The sequence below is a fragment of the Phaethon aethereus genome, assembly GCF_964289735.1.
Source record: "Phaethon aethereus genome assembly, chromosome: 8".
Taxonomy (NCBI): Eukaryota; Metazoa; Chordata; class Aves; order Phaethontiformes; family Phaethontidae; genus Phaethon; species Phaethon aethereus.
The window spans coordinates 14,711,584-14,726,567 of NC_138584.1; the positions used below are offsets into that span (position 1 = coordinate 14,711,584).

Sequence of the window (14,984 nt, forward strand, 5' to 3'; positions counted from 1 at the left end):
TACAGTTACCTCTAGTATCTAGATACTCTTGGTTTCAGACGGGAAAGTGGGATAAGAATTATTTTAATTCTTTGGCTTGTACATCTTTGATTATTCAATTATTTTGTCATTTAATCATTCTAAATAATTGGATCCTCCTGAGTAATGAAAAGGCTTACAACAATTCATGAACAAGGTGTCATCTCATTCCATGTAGATGTGGGGTGATTAATAACCAGTTTGAGATCTGTCATGCATTCTCCTTCATCTGTTGGCTAAATTAGTAGTCTGCCTGGGTTAATCTCAGCACTTCAGAAGTTTACAGAGAGTCTCTGATGGCATCTGCCTCCAATCTGCTTAATTACAAAATGGTTAGATTTGCCTAATCAGGCTTTTGTTTTTTTTCTTTCAAGCTCTGGTTTGTGAGGCTCATATCAATACCGAAGTATTATGAAGGAATAGCTGAAGATCTCTATTTTCCCTCTGGGCTTCTGCATGTCGTGAGAATTCTTCATTAGTGGTGTTTCATATTTTTTCTCTGACAATAACGCCTACACGTGGCAAATAGACCTTTGCAGTGACTCTCTGCAATTCAGAAATGGCAAACTGCTCCAAATGTGTTTTGTAGTTCTAAGAAAGTGAAATCTGATTTTTTTTCCTTAAGGCTTACATGTGTGAGAGACATAATGTAAATGACAGTACTAGTTTACAATTATTGTAATTCAAAACCAGTACTGCTTAGAGCTAAACCAACAGCACAGTATTCACAGTGGCTGAGATTCTGATGTGCCATTGTGCAGTAGGAAGACTACGTTTGTTAAATCAGTCTCTAAGTGGCCTTTTGTACTCTTCAGTGTTTTGATCTGTGGCACTTTTTCAAAATACAGAGACGGAAAGCAATTGAATCTAAAACCATTTGATTCAGCTGGTAATGGCTGACTTAGGTATCTTGATAAGATAATTCTTGCTTGAGGATTGGCTGGGAAAATAATGTGATCATTGCAAATTCTTCATTGTTCCTTTAAACAAGATTTAAAAAATGCTAGCAACTTACAACTTGTCTTCATTGTTATATAAAAACTCCTTGCAAAGGAGACTTGTGACATAGGAGTAGAGAATAAATTGACAAAATTTTGAAGAAGAGTTGAATGAACACCAAAATTAGGGTTTTTTTGGTGTTTTCTCCCCCCTCAACACCCCGAGGGATCAGAATTAGTGTTCATAGGCCTGCATTAAATGAAAAACGAGTAATGCTACACGGTCAAGAAACAGTTTATAGATCTACCACACCACATTAAAGTTTGACGGAGTTTCTAGTGACTTCTAGCAATCTGTGTTACTTTCCATCTGAACTGCTGCAATATTTGAAGACAGTAATAGTTGCTTTCACAAAACCTTAAAGCCTTGGCTGTGGTTTCTCTCCTTTGCAGATGTCATTCTCTCTTGAATGGAGAGGAATAATCTTTTCTTAACCATTCTTTAGTACAATAAGCAGCAGTGTAGTCTTCAACAAAAGTTATTGATTTAATCTGTAGCATATACTGCAGTTTAAAATTCCTGAGAGAAATGTGCCTTGCTATTAGAAGAGGTAGATAGTATGACCCAGCTAATTTCTGGCTTGTCAGTCTAACAGCATCAGTTCCAGGCAAAGTGTTGGGTAGGCTGATACAAGATCTAATAATGCATTAAAGGAAAGTGATGTAGTGGGTACCAATACATGGGAAATAAATTCTGTCACTCTAATTTGATGTTACTTCTGGGAAAGGTAATAGAGTAGATATGTTATTTTAATATAAATATACCTTCCTTAGGAACCAAATTTACAGAAGGCCTACTCAAGAACACAGAGATTGCGAGAGCTAAAAAGTAAAGATGACAGCTCACCGGCATGTGGTGATCTGGAACACTAGCAGACTGTGTGCTCATAACCAATATTCATTTCAACACTGTCAAAAGCAGGGTGATATGTTTAGGAAGGATGAAATTCTTCAGGTTAAGTCACTGCCCTGAAACCTCATGATGCTGAGAAGATCTCGTGAGTCATACTGGGTAATCAGATTAATATTAACTCTGATAGCAAACCTGTAGCTAAAATGACTAATGTTCTAAAGAGATTTGAAGTTCCTCTGTATTTGGGAACGCGTGCAACAGTTGTGGGGAATAGATTGTCCCATTTTGCTGGCAATGTTTCAAGAGGCATGCTACAATCTGACTGGAATGTTTTGGGAAGAATGATAGAAGGATTTGATAGAAGCTATTATTATTATATTCTGCAAAAGGAGCTTAACTTACTAAATAGAAAGTTAAGTGGTTCTTCAGGAACACTCGGTAAGAAACAGAAATTTAACAATAAAGGGCCTTTTAATTTGCCAAATGGTAATGAAATCCAGTGACTGGATGTTGAAAGTTGAAATTTCTGCGTGCTAGAAGATTTTTAACAGGGATATTAAGCAGTTAATGCAACAAGGTTTGAGTGCAGTCTCTATTGCTGCAGACTTAAAAAAGCAGATTCCTTTGGCCTTATAATCAATGGACAATAATGCCAGGGGAGTGGCAAAAGCAAAATTATGAAACCTGTGACAAAACGGGACAAATTTCTTAGCATGCTCAGGAAAGTAACAAATTAGATGGTACAAAAATGGCTTAATCAAAGGCCAGGCAAACTTGTTAGTACTGTTTAGGGCATTTACTGAAATAAGAATATAAAAAAATCCCTGACATAGGGCTGGTATTCCCTTTTCTCCAGCCATTCTGCCACCCCAGCCATCAGAAACACTCTTTGCTCTTCCATGGTTTCTCTGGAGCTCTTTTTAGGTTGTGAGAACACCTAAGCTTTCCTTACAATCTCAGACAGCACTTTCAAGTTTTAATGAAACATTTCCATGTTTTTCTCTGAAGATGAAGTTTCCTAGTGGTTGACAGACACAAGTAAGAGTGCAGGTGGGAGTAAGACTCTTCCCTTAAACTAAACTTATTTAAGGTTTAAACCGAACCAATATACTTATATTCAACAATCTACCAGTTTTTGGTAAGTAGTATTAGATGAGTGAAGACGAGTGAAATTATTCAAGTTATTTAGAAGCAGATGTCTTACTGCGTAATTGAAAACACTGCTTACAGGACAATTTAAAGGGATTTCTTATCGATATTTTTTCAATTTTCTTCTGACTTTTCACATTGCTGGAAAAATTTAAAAAATCTAACGCATCAGAACTTGCTATTTGTCACAGGTGGGTGATGTTTTTGGCAGTTAGCTGTCAGCATTATAACAGCATCTACAGTCCTACTGTAGCAGTTACAGAACACACTTACAGAACCTGTTTGTTGTGGCAGTTGCTGAATCCACATGATTGTAACCTTCCTTTTGGAGCTTTATACATTTAAAGCTGTCTCTTATAATCCAGAACCAGTAATTTTCGAATGGAGACTGGGTTTGCCAGTTGCTTGGTGGTCTGAGTAATGAAATGGAAGTAGGAGGACTGTGTCTCCTCACTCTCTTATCATGAGCCTAGACGAAGTGTGAATGAGTTTGTGTAAATCGGGAAAATCAACCCTGCTCCGCTGTGTATTTCCTGCTTCCCATCTGACAGATGGGGAGAATAGTACTTTCCTAGGGGAAGGATTGCCATTATTGAACATGGACTACTCCTTGCACAGCCATTTAGATGAGATCTGAATTCAGGATCTAGATAAAATTATGGTTAGTCATTTGGTAAAAGAGACACCAGAAAAAATAACTTTAAAGAGCCTTTCTGAGTTATAGATGTCCACGCAAAATAACAATTGCAACCAACCATAGCAATAATGGAATATTGCCAAAATAGTGCTGCCAAAATTGTGCTACCAAAATGCAGGCCACCCCAGCCCAGAAGAGAACTGAAACAGCTATTTTATTCCTGTTGAAAACCCTGGAAGTCATAAGCAAGTGCTCACCAGGGAATACCAGCTGCCTATGCTTCAAAGGGTGTCTCTGTTCTATTTTATTTCTGTGGCAGTAGGCTGCTGTGCCTTACTAGTCTCCATAACTTTACCTTTCAAACAAATTAATTTGGATGGCGCAGACCCAGCAGCAGGCTAATACACTGTAGTCGTCGTTAGCAAATGTGATTTGCCCTTGAACGGTCTCCTATGCTACTCATTTTATGCCTTTACCATCCTTTTTCAGGAGTAGCTGTATTTGCTAAAAGCAACAAGGGAAGGTCCTGTCACGCGATTTAGTACCTCTCAGAAAATGTCTCTGTGTGGCTTGACTGGCTCCCCAATTCTTTGCATGCCGAGACTGTTTGAACAGAGCAGGCTGACTATCTTCACAGAGGCCTATAGTTCAGATCTCGTCTTAGTGCCCTTCCTAAATCATGCAGCCGGCCAGACGTTATGCATTACCAGTGGCAGCACTTGGTTCGGTGATGGGGAGTGGCATTTTTCACCCTGGGAGACTGGAGGATGAGCCAGGCGCGGCCATCAAATGCCTCCTCAGTTACAGCTTGTGTAGAAGCCGTTTTGATACGCAGCAGCAAACACAGCCAGCAAGCAGGGCCTCTGGCCCACCCCGTGCCTCCTTGCGCTCAGGGCTTCCTCAGGGCTCAGCCTGATGGCGTGAAGATGAGCTACCTGGGAGGAACTGTGCTACTTCTTGGCAGAAGCATCGTCTCTGTCACGTCGCAGCGGTATCGCTGCCTCAGTTCGATCTTTGTGACGAGGGTGTTTGCGGCGGCGGGCGCAACTGCTCTTTACAAACGCGTCGCTTGTGTGCCAGGCGCAGCACGCTGGGGCAGGTCTTCACGAGTGGCTCTTGTGACGCTTACAGGCAGTTTTCTGAAGACCCAGGACAGCGAGCTCTGAACAGAGAAGAGCGGTAGAAACCCTGCCTCTGTCAGCGGTGCGAGGAGTCTGCTTCTCTGTGCAGCAAATGTCTATTTGTGCAAGGATCAGCCACAAGTTCGCTTGTTTTCAGAGGGGCTGTTTGTTAGCTTTTGAAAGGAACAATGTGACTTGTCAATAACTGAGCTTCTAGTTGGTATTGAATTCCTTCTGCCTTGATAAGTGGTAGTCGGTGGTGATAGATTACTGTATGGTGTATATAAAGCACAAGCCACAATATTGGGCAGGAGAGGTAGGAACACCTCTCTCTTGCTGCCTGCACATACCAGCAAAGTATATATCTATGCATATAAAATCCACAAATCCAGATATTCCTCCTATGCATGTACCTTTATAAATAACCCCTCCTTCATCCAGAGAACTGACTGCTGACAGAACAGAGTCTGTGCAGTCTTTTACAACCAACGAAGCATGTTGTGCTCCAGTCATACTAGGTGTTTTACAAACACTTGGGCAGGCAATGGTGCCAGCAGTGAGCTGATAAACTGAGAAAATGGAAGGGGCCTTCATTAACAGCCTTGGCTTTGAATCTGTGATGCTTTATATGCGCTACCTTTCCTGATAATGATAGAGACCTATAGAGATCTATACCGGGCAAAAGTGCGCTGTTAGAAAACATCTATTTTAATGTGATTTAAGTAAGATAACATGATTTGATTCTTACTGTGACCAGATGTCATCCAAAGCTAGCTGGACTTACTCAGCCTTCCACTCCCACAACTTGAGCTGTAACTAGATAATTCTTGTTTTAACTCAGCTGCCTCTATTTATTCTAGACAATAGCTTGCGTTATGGTATTTATAGTGTTGTTTTCTCTAACAATACCTTCCAGTTTGGGAAAGATACAGAACAATTCACTGCCTGAAAGGTTACAAAATTTAATGGGAGAGGTAGGGCATAGCAGGTCATGGTCCTGAACACTCACAATACGTGAGTAAACTGATGTTTCTGATGAGCAGTCATAAGGGATTGGCAGAAAAAAACACATCTGGTAGCGGGAGATTTCGCTGGGCTGTAGTACTGACAGTGAGTGAGATGAGGGGAAGATTAACCCCAGAAGGGTTATTTAAGACCAGAAAAAAGAAGAAATTAGAAAAACATACAGGAAGCCCACTACTTTCTTTTGATTAATTTGATTTCATTTTATTTTTGGTACTATTTCATGCCAAAGACTAACTTATAGATGTGCCTTAGCACCTCTGGAAACATTGAAATAAATCATGCTTGAACTTCAGGAAGAGATCTTATTATAAAGGTAACCTCAAGAACACATAAAACAGGGATGATATCAGGAAGATCAGAGATCGTGGTGAACACTAGGAAAAAGTTAACTGATACATGAGAAAGTAAGTTGCTGAAGAAGCAGTATTCATGATCTATAGTTTGGTCTTTTGTCTGGCCATCAGCAGGTATCTAAAAACAAAGCTTGAAAGCTCTTTGATCAGCAGTTCAGCTCCCACACGGGGAATGAGGCAGGGCTTGCTCAGCTGATACCTCATTCTGACAAGTAAATTGAGTTACAGGATGGACACAGAGCAGGAGTCAGTGTGGCATTAGTAAGAACAGTGATAGAGCAAACCTTTACCAATCACTGTAGGAGAAGTAAGAGCATGGGAAGGTTAACCAACAGCACATCTAGTATTACTTGTTCAGCTGGAGTAAAGGAAGCACTTTCAAAAAAGGAAGCACAGAAACTGGCCTTGCTGCAGGGATGAACCTGCTAGGGCTTGTAGCTGTCAGCTGTCGGGGAGGGGGGGCAGATTCTATACCTGTTTCGTCAGTTCCTGGCAGGGTCTGCACTGCCTGTGAGGAGGGCTGGGTTGTTTCTGGCAAGTAAATATGGCATGACACAGGAGCTTAAGTGTGGAAACAACACAATGACACAGTCATCAGGCTGCATGAAACTTGGTGAGAGCAGAAAGACACTGCTTGAGCTGATATTTTAATGTAAGAGAGAGTGCTTCCTTTTCTGAAGTCCTGACTTGATAATGGTTCTTTCTGAGGGTACCAGCAATTCCCTTTGTATGTTTTCGTACCGGATGAAACTAATGCTGCTAAGGAAGTGTCCATAGGTGCTTGTATACCATGGCTCTGAGAGCCATGAGTACTAGCACACACTTCATAGTTATTGGCTGTGATCCTTCCAGCCTGCAGCATAGGGAAATTAATACTAACACCTCAGTGGGGCTAGGACTTAATTATATAAAACCTGGTCCTCAATTTATAGAGCCTCATCCTCTATGTCTCTTCACCAATGCAGATCTAGCCTAAGACCTGCAAATCTGATGTGAAACCTTGATGGAGTTACTTCAGGTTTCTGTCAACAATGCACAGAATCAGGCCCGCTGTTTGAGAGTAGCTCTGGGCACTGTTGACCAGCACGAGGTTCCAAAGAGCTTTTAGTACCCTCTTACAGCACAAAGTTTGCTCCTCGGGGGGAGGTAGCTTTAATTATCTATAGAGATCAAACTTACTAAAGAAGGTTCTGGCTGTGCAATGTAATTTCTTTATAGCACCTGCTGGGATGTTGCAAGCTTGGGCTGAAGGAGCGGCTGGCCAAACAACTTAGCATCTCATTTGCACTGAGGGAGCCAGCCAAAAGAACATTACTCTTGTGATGCTCAAAATTGACTGGAAAGCTAAAAGTAATTTTCAGTGGCACGCATGAAGTAGGTTTTGGCTCATTCTAGAGTCCTGGAGGTAGTTTTCTAAAATAACATTTCTTGCGGGTATCTTTCTAAAGACATGCGTACAATCTTTAACCCCATAGCATCGACCTTGTAAGGAAGATTGAGTATCATTGTCTGTTGATTTCATAGCTGTTGTAGAGTTTTGCTAGGAAGAACAACCAACCTGGATCTATCCTCTACCTGGGAGACCTTGAAAAGCTCCGTGTAAATGGGAAATATTACTGCTTACTGCAGTTCAATTCTCACCTCAAAGAAGGTAATTTCTGTGTAATATGTGAACCTCTTGGAAAGAACGTGTTTATTTTGAAACAAAAATTTTTGAACTTCAACCAAAAATCCCACTTAGGGGATGGAATGTGTCCATACTTATGCTCAGTTTTGCATACATCATAGCGCATGTCCCAAAACAGCAGCCATGCATTATTAGTTTAAGCATCCCTAAAAATCTAATTCTTAAGGAAAGTGTTTGCAGATAGCTACAGTTTAGTTTTTGCTTCACTATGTAAAAGAACATCTTGAAATATAAGGTTTGATTACCAAAATTTCTCATATCATTATAAGGAATTTCTCTTATGGAATTTGCTGACTCTGGTCTCCACTGAGCAATCCCAGGGCGTGGTGATCTCTACTATGCAGGGGCTGAGGAGGCAAAGAGCACCTAGAAATGAAGTACTTGCAGTTCAAAACATATAATTACAAGCTCTGTCTGGGCAGATTCAAGGTCAAGCTTGTTGCCTTGAGACAGTGAATCTTTATGGGAAATGGCAGCTAAGGATTAAGTCTATAGAGGAATATATTTGCCCCCTGCCCAAATACACGACAAACTGCGTTAATGTGCTTCAGTACCTTGAATTACTCTGCAGCACAATTAGGAGTATCAGCCAAGAAGTTTTTTGGAGAAGATAAATCTTTGATTTCTAGCAGCAGCATGTGGACCAATGACAGTCAAGAGACACCTCATCCTGGCTATTCTGCAGACAACTAGGGGCTCTGCACTCACTGCATTGGGGAAAAGGAAATAAGATTACCCTAGTGTTTCCTGAATTTTTAGCTTTCATTTTCGTATAGTCAGGTATTACCAAACCAAACAGGGCCAAATGCATTCGTTAAGTATCTTTGAAGTCAGAGGAGTTATAGTTGTACAAAGTCCCAAGCTTCTTAGCATAAAGGCTGTGCTGAATCTTGCAGGAGAATCCCCTTTTAAGAGCTTCTCTCTACTGGAATGCAGTGTTTAGTGTGGCTTTTCATTATTCATCGTGAGTCACCTTGCTGCCTGTTCAAAAGCTGCATTTGCAAAGAAGTGTTTTTGTCTTAGTTTTCAGTGAAAGATGGAAAAAAATCTCCTGAAAACAATTAAGAATCGTGCTTAGGCCCATCAGTATGATGTGGGTTAATGAGGAGGTGGGTCAACTTGGGTAAAGGTCATTTCAGTGACAATGTTTTGTTTCCATTACTGCATTTAAAGGTCTCTTGACGCTCAAAAGACTTCACAGGATTCCTTTTGCTATCACTCTGCTGTGTGTAAAAAGTCACGATAGGCCTGATGTCTTTGCTGTCTTTGACCTAGGTTACAGCCAGTGTGACTAGCAGGGAAGAATGTTCTCCTTTCCACTCACTTTTAATGTAGGGGCTGATTTTTATCTACCTCTTAAGATGATAGAAAAAGTAGAAGTTGTTTGCAAAAATGTTTGCAGGATCCCACTAGGATGAGCGTAACTCATGTTCAGATTTTTTTGCACTGGCTGCTTCATATTCCTTGTGATGGCTTTTTCCTTGGAGAATTAAATGGGTTTTTCTGCACCTGATAATCCCCATGGTAGATTTTCCCCAATACTGTGACTTTAGCATCACATTATAATGATTTAAATAGGATTGACTCATATCACCTGCAACCTAGAGCAAGTTGTAAATACTTGGCATTCCAGTCTATGTAGCAAATACTTACCTTAAAGTACTTGCTTTTGGGAAGCCATCAGTGTGAAACTCTAGTTGATGGACAAACCCAGGCTTGGAGACAAACGTTTGTTAGTTTTCCCACTTTATTCTCTGTCACATAACAGCTGCTGTATTTTCCAGCTTACTGTTTCCTCAGCTAGCATTGCCAACATTAGCTGTTTCCAGACTAATGGAAACTTTCTTCTGAATGAAGCAAGTTGTACTGCCATCTATTTGAAGATGGAAAACATTTGTAATGTTTACATACAAAGAAGTAAGATCTTACCATATATATTGAAGCAAGGCAGTGTTTGTGCCCAGATCTTTAATACATCTTTGAAATAGCTGTGAGCTGGGAAAAAGTTTGGGAATGTGAAGGAAGAGGAGTGCTCTAAACATCTCATAAAGAAATGCAAAAAGTTATTCTTTTATTTTGCTTCCTGAGCTCTTTATTCCCACAGGAGTTGGTCTTTTGAAAAAGGAAATGTGGCAAATGGGAAAAGAAGGCGTTTAAGGAAGAAGCACAACCATAGCCTGAATTGTTGGCTTGGCCTTATCACATTCTAGATAGAGGAATGGAAGATGAATGGATTCACACCCAAATTCCACTGTGCAGTCATCAGCAGAAACTTTAGAACTGGGCTCAGGGGCCATGTGTCCACCTCCATGTGCAGCTGTTAAAGTGCAAGGATCTTGGAGCCTGTGTCCTGACGTACTTTTAGTTGGCTGATCCTGTTCTATACATGGGAGTGGTCAGGTATTATGGGTGTAACCACAGTGACAGAGATGTCTGTAACCTACTTAAGAGAGATCTTCTGTAATTTTTATGACAGGGATTCATGACCCTACAAATCTGGCCTTTTTTGTTCTCTAGTCAGCATTTTCAGGCTTCCCAAAAGAACACAACTGCTGTCTTCATTCTTTTTCTGCAAATTGCAGCCAGAGAGTTGCATGGTATTTTGTTCAGGATATAAAATGCTGATCTCTTGAGTTGTTTCTCAGATTTAAGTGTATGGAATAACTTCATAGTTAAGGCAGTTTTGCACATTCAGAAATGCTTCAATTGAAAAATAGACAACTGCAGAAATGAAGCTACAAGTAAATGGACATGTAAAAATATTCCAACTTCTGTAACAAGCTTTAGTCAGACCAGATTTCATAGCTAAATATTAAGACGTCTTAATATGGAAATGGATTATCAACTGAATGAATTGATTGTGATTCTGTTTATGCATACGTACCACGGAGGGATCCATGCTTTTCTGTAACTTTCATGTGGCAACTGCCAGAAAACAGCAAGTAAAGAAACCGGCAAAAAGTACCGGTTTATATAACTTTATTTGCGTATTTATATAGACTATATAATTGCTAGAAATGGTTGCTTTGCAGGAATAGGCTGTGACAAGTCATCCATCACTTGATACCTGGTTTGCCAGCAGATACTTTGAGAAGTTAAGGAACTCTGCAGTAGCTTCTCTGTATTTGTTTTCATAAGAACATTCATTGGCAGGCCTGTCAAGTGCTTGCTGCATCAATGATCTCTCCAAAGTCTTTCTTATATTTGTTAATTGCCTGAAAATTGCTATGGTATGCTCATTTCAGGGATTTTATTACAGGCCAAAGGTAAGTACAGTGTTACAAAATAAACAAGGAAAAAATTCACCTCTTCTCCCATGATTTAATTTGTCCAGAGGTCTATGTTGACTCTTTCATTCAGTGAATGGCTTGTCCGAAGTAGAAAATGATATATGAATTTGAGAATTAAACCATCAGCAAAGCACCACTGAGTTCTAGTTCTTTTATACCACAATGACTCCAAAATCAAATATTTTTGAACCTGTTTGCACTGCTTGACACTCTTTAAATCTTAAACTGATATTATTACCATCTATTAACTATGAGACCTTCCTATGCTGGGAATATTCCTGATGAGATCTGGGTAATCTTCCTGTTGAAATACCTCTCAGTCAACAGATGGAGTGGGAATCTCCCTAGCTAATGGCTGATAGATAAGTGCTGCTCATTAGAGGTTTCCCTTTCATACTTGCCGCTTGCCATCTAGCCTTTGGGAAACTTGATTCTTGTAATCTCTTTAGTAATCAGTATGGACAAAGGTGCTTCAAGGTGTGCAGAAATTAAACAGAATAAGAGAACTGTGTTGGCTCTAGCATAAGCCAAGGGATATATGATAATAAGCGAAGGTTTGGTGCTATAGATAGAAAATTATAGGTAGAAAAAACCCTATAATTACACCTTCATAGTGTTGCTAGGTATCACATTGTCCACTGGCATGTATGGAAATATACAATAGTGGAGAATCTGGCACTGTATTTCCATAGTGGATGGTGAATTCCCCCTGGAATTCCAAAACTTGAAATATCTTTAAACAAATAGAAGCAGATCTCTTGAGCCTTAAGTCATGAGCATGCTCTGTGGGTACCAGTTTACTCTGATTCAAGTACCTCTGTAAAGTTACTCTGTTTTGTTACAGAAAATACCACCTGGAAACAGCTGGATAGGTGTTGAGTTATGATTGCTACCAGTGAGTCCTGCAATGTAGCACTGCTGGAAATTGTGCGCACCGATAGACCGCAGTCAAACAGGCTATTATTGCTGTCACTCTGAGCCAGGCCAGACTTCCCCTCAACACCCAGCCTTCCTACCCTCCCCTCAAGCCTTCTACCTTCGGACTTTGGTGACGTGACCTATTATCCCTTTTCTTTGCTGCTTCCAAGTACTTAAATTAGTAAAATCATACCGGCTCCTGTTGCTCTGTGTGCAGATAAACTTTGCTATCAGTTGCATAGCTGGTTGTGACGGATTTATACGGGTCCCAGCCTGACGGGGATACGGACAGTGCCAGGCAATCGCAGCGCTGCCGTTTGCTATCTGCCTTTTGCTCTATACAGCCACGTTCTGTGCACTTCTGACACCGTCCCACCAGGAATTTTTTAAAAAAACAGTTTTCTGACCCAAACTGGAGGAGGAATGGCACTTGAACACTGCTGAAAAGTTGGAAAACCTTCCTGTTCATCTAGGTCCTGTACTTCTGAGAGGAATTTACCATGACATTTTAGCCGACAGAAGCACACAAACGCTGCGACAACTTCGTGTGTCCTTTCTTCAGGAAAAAGGCTATAGAAATCAATGGCCGTTTGTTGAACTGAAGCTGCCATAATTTAAGCTGCCAGAAGGCACAGCCTTCTCTGTGCCTGAGGTTGGATTTATTTGCTTTTTTAAAACGAGTGATATTTTCAAAACAAAGTCAGTGAAAATCTTCACTATGTATTAACCTGCATCTGCGTAATACATCTCACAGGAAGTTAGCAGAGCAGCTCTTTGTTGAGATAGACATCCTGGGATTAAACTAATTACCAATATTGTTTAGAAGTTTGAGGGGGAGTGGTCATTCCAACAATTCCATGTACCAGTTTCACTATAATTGTAGGACAGACCTTAGATTCCCTCTGCAGTCAGTGGAGATAGGCATCTCTAGAGGGCACTTTGGCCATTCCGAAAATAGATGAGCTGCTTTCTGGAAGTGGCTGACTCCTGCTGACTACAGAGCCTCTTTCTGCCGTGCTAGTTTTCCTGTTCACAAAACAGTGTTCTTGACTCTTTGTATACAGAAGTCCCCAGCCAATGCAGGTTAGAACAAGTCTAATATGTGGGCAAATGAAAGTCCACAGACTTTGAAAATGTATTAAAATCAATATTTTAACATGAACAGGTGCATTGTCATGTTAATGGACATTCTTTATCCCCCCTAATATGAGTACTCTGGAAGGTTAATTCTATTGGACTGTTGACCACTGGCAAATCTAGGAAAACCAAGATGCCATCCTGGAAGGGAGCCAAGCTGGATCTACATCTATTATCCCTTTGCCAACGCTGCTCAGCCTCATACAGATGCTTCTGAAACGGCCTCTGAGACCCAAAGTAGGGAGGAAAGGAATAATCTGTTCTTCCCTCATGGGCCTTAGCAGTTAAAGATTGGTTTGAATTTGGAAACATTAAATAATTTTTCTACAAAGTTGACATCCTAATTGTACTTGAAGATTCTGGAAGTAACTACTTAATCCCTTTCTTAATATTGAATCATAGGTTTCAACAGCCTCCTGTGGCAACAGGTTCAACAGTTTGATTACACAGTGAGTGTAAAAGTATTATTTTGATTTTCTACCTTTTACTTTTATGAAATGCCTCCTTGTTTTTTTAAGAGATGCACACAGATTAGGAGTTTTTCACTTCCCTTACTTTGTCTGCTTCTTTCTGCATTGTTCCTAAAATAAGTTACTTTAATATTCTGTTTTTCAGGGAGTGAGGTTTTTTTTTTTTTTTAACCTTTCCCCAAGTCTGTTTTAATTCTCAAACGCCTTTTCCATAGATGGAGAGATCAGAGTGCATATAATATTCTAAATAAATTTGTGCTTATGAGTTCTATAAACACATTCTAACATTCTGTTACTCACAGTTTCAGCCTTTATATATCTTCTTTGCATTTTTGGTTTCACCTGTGTACACAGTTATGTCTTCACTTACCTACGCTAATGCTGATGTCCATTTCTTGACCAAATATTGCCATGTAAACATACCTACAGCTAATTCACAGTTCAGCAAAAGGTCCTAGTAATTCACACCATGTTTATCAGCTTGGATTTTCCTTTCTTATCTTTGTGTCCATTCACCTAGTGTGCTTGGATCCCTTCGTGTAATAATTTCAATTTTTATTGTGATGTGCATGGTGTGTTGATTGATAGTGGAACTGAGATTCTACATTCCTAGGCAGAAATAATAACCCATGGTAATCTGCATGGGAAAACTTTAATTTGTAACTAAGCATATTAAGGAAAAAAAACCCATATATTGTGTTATGTGTATTATTTAAATGAAATGGTTACCACTGACACCTATAGTTAAATGAGCGAGAAAGAAAAAAGCATAGGAGAAATCCAGTAATTTCTAAACCAGTTCCTAATCTATCTGCTTGTTTCTCTAAAACATACAAATGTGTCTACCAGAACAAATCCAAAACTATGGATGTCTAGGGTTGTAATTTACCACAAAGCAGGCAAAAACGACTGTGGTTAATTTTCTTCTCTGAGAGTTCAATCTGAAATGAATATTCTGAGCAAATATTAAAGCAGGACGTGAGAGAAAGGTAAGCAGCCAGGGGAGACTTCTCCTTCTGCCAAAAGGAAAGCCCTGTGCATTTAAAAGCAGCTCGATCTGTGCAGGCAAATTCTATAGACAAGGTGGGGTCTATGGACGGGAGGGGCAAAATGCAACAGAGAAAATGAGAAGAGGAGAGATTGAAAGAAAAGGGCAATGTGAGGATATAATTTAGAGAGGCAAGAGAGAAGATTGAAATTATCTGTTTTGAGCAACTTAAAGATTAAGGTGCCAGGGTGTTTGAAAGGTGAAATAACCAATTTTGAGAGTGAGAAAAGCTGAGCAGGAGTTATAATTTATGGAGGTTAGGGACTGGGAAGTTAGGTC

The 14,984-nt window shown here is 40.1% G+C and overlaps 1 protein-coding gene across 1 annotated transcript in view; it reads right to left on the bottom strand.

Moving 5' to 3' along the window:
- PALMD (palmdelphin) overlaps positions 1-14,984 on the bottom strand; it is a gene marked incomplete at both ends in the record, with an annotated part of 54,750 nt that overhangs the window by 38,825 nt on the left and 941 nt on the right. The window lies entirely within an intron of this gene.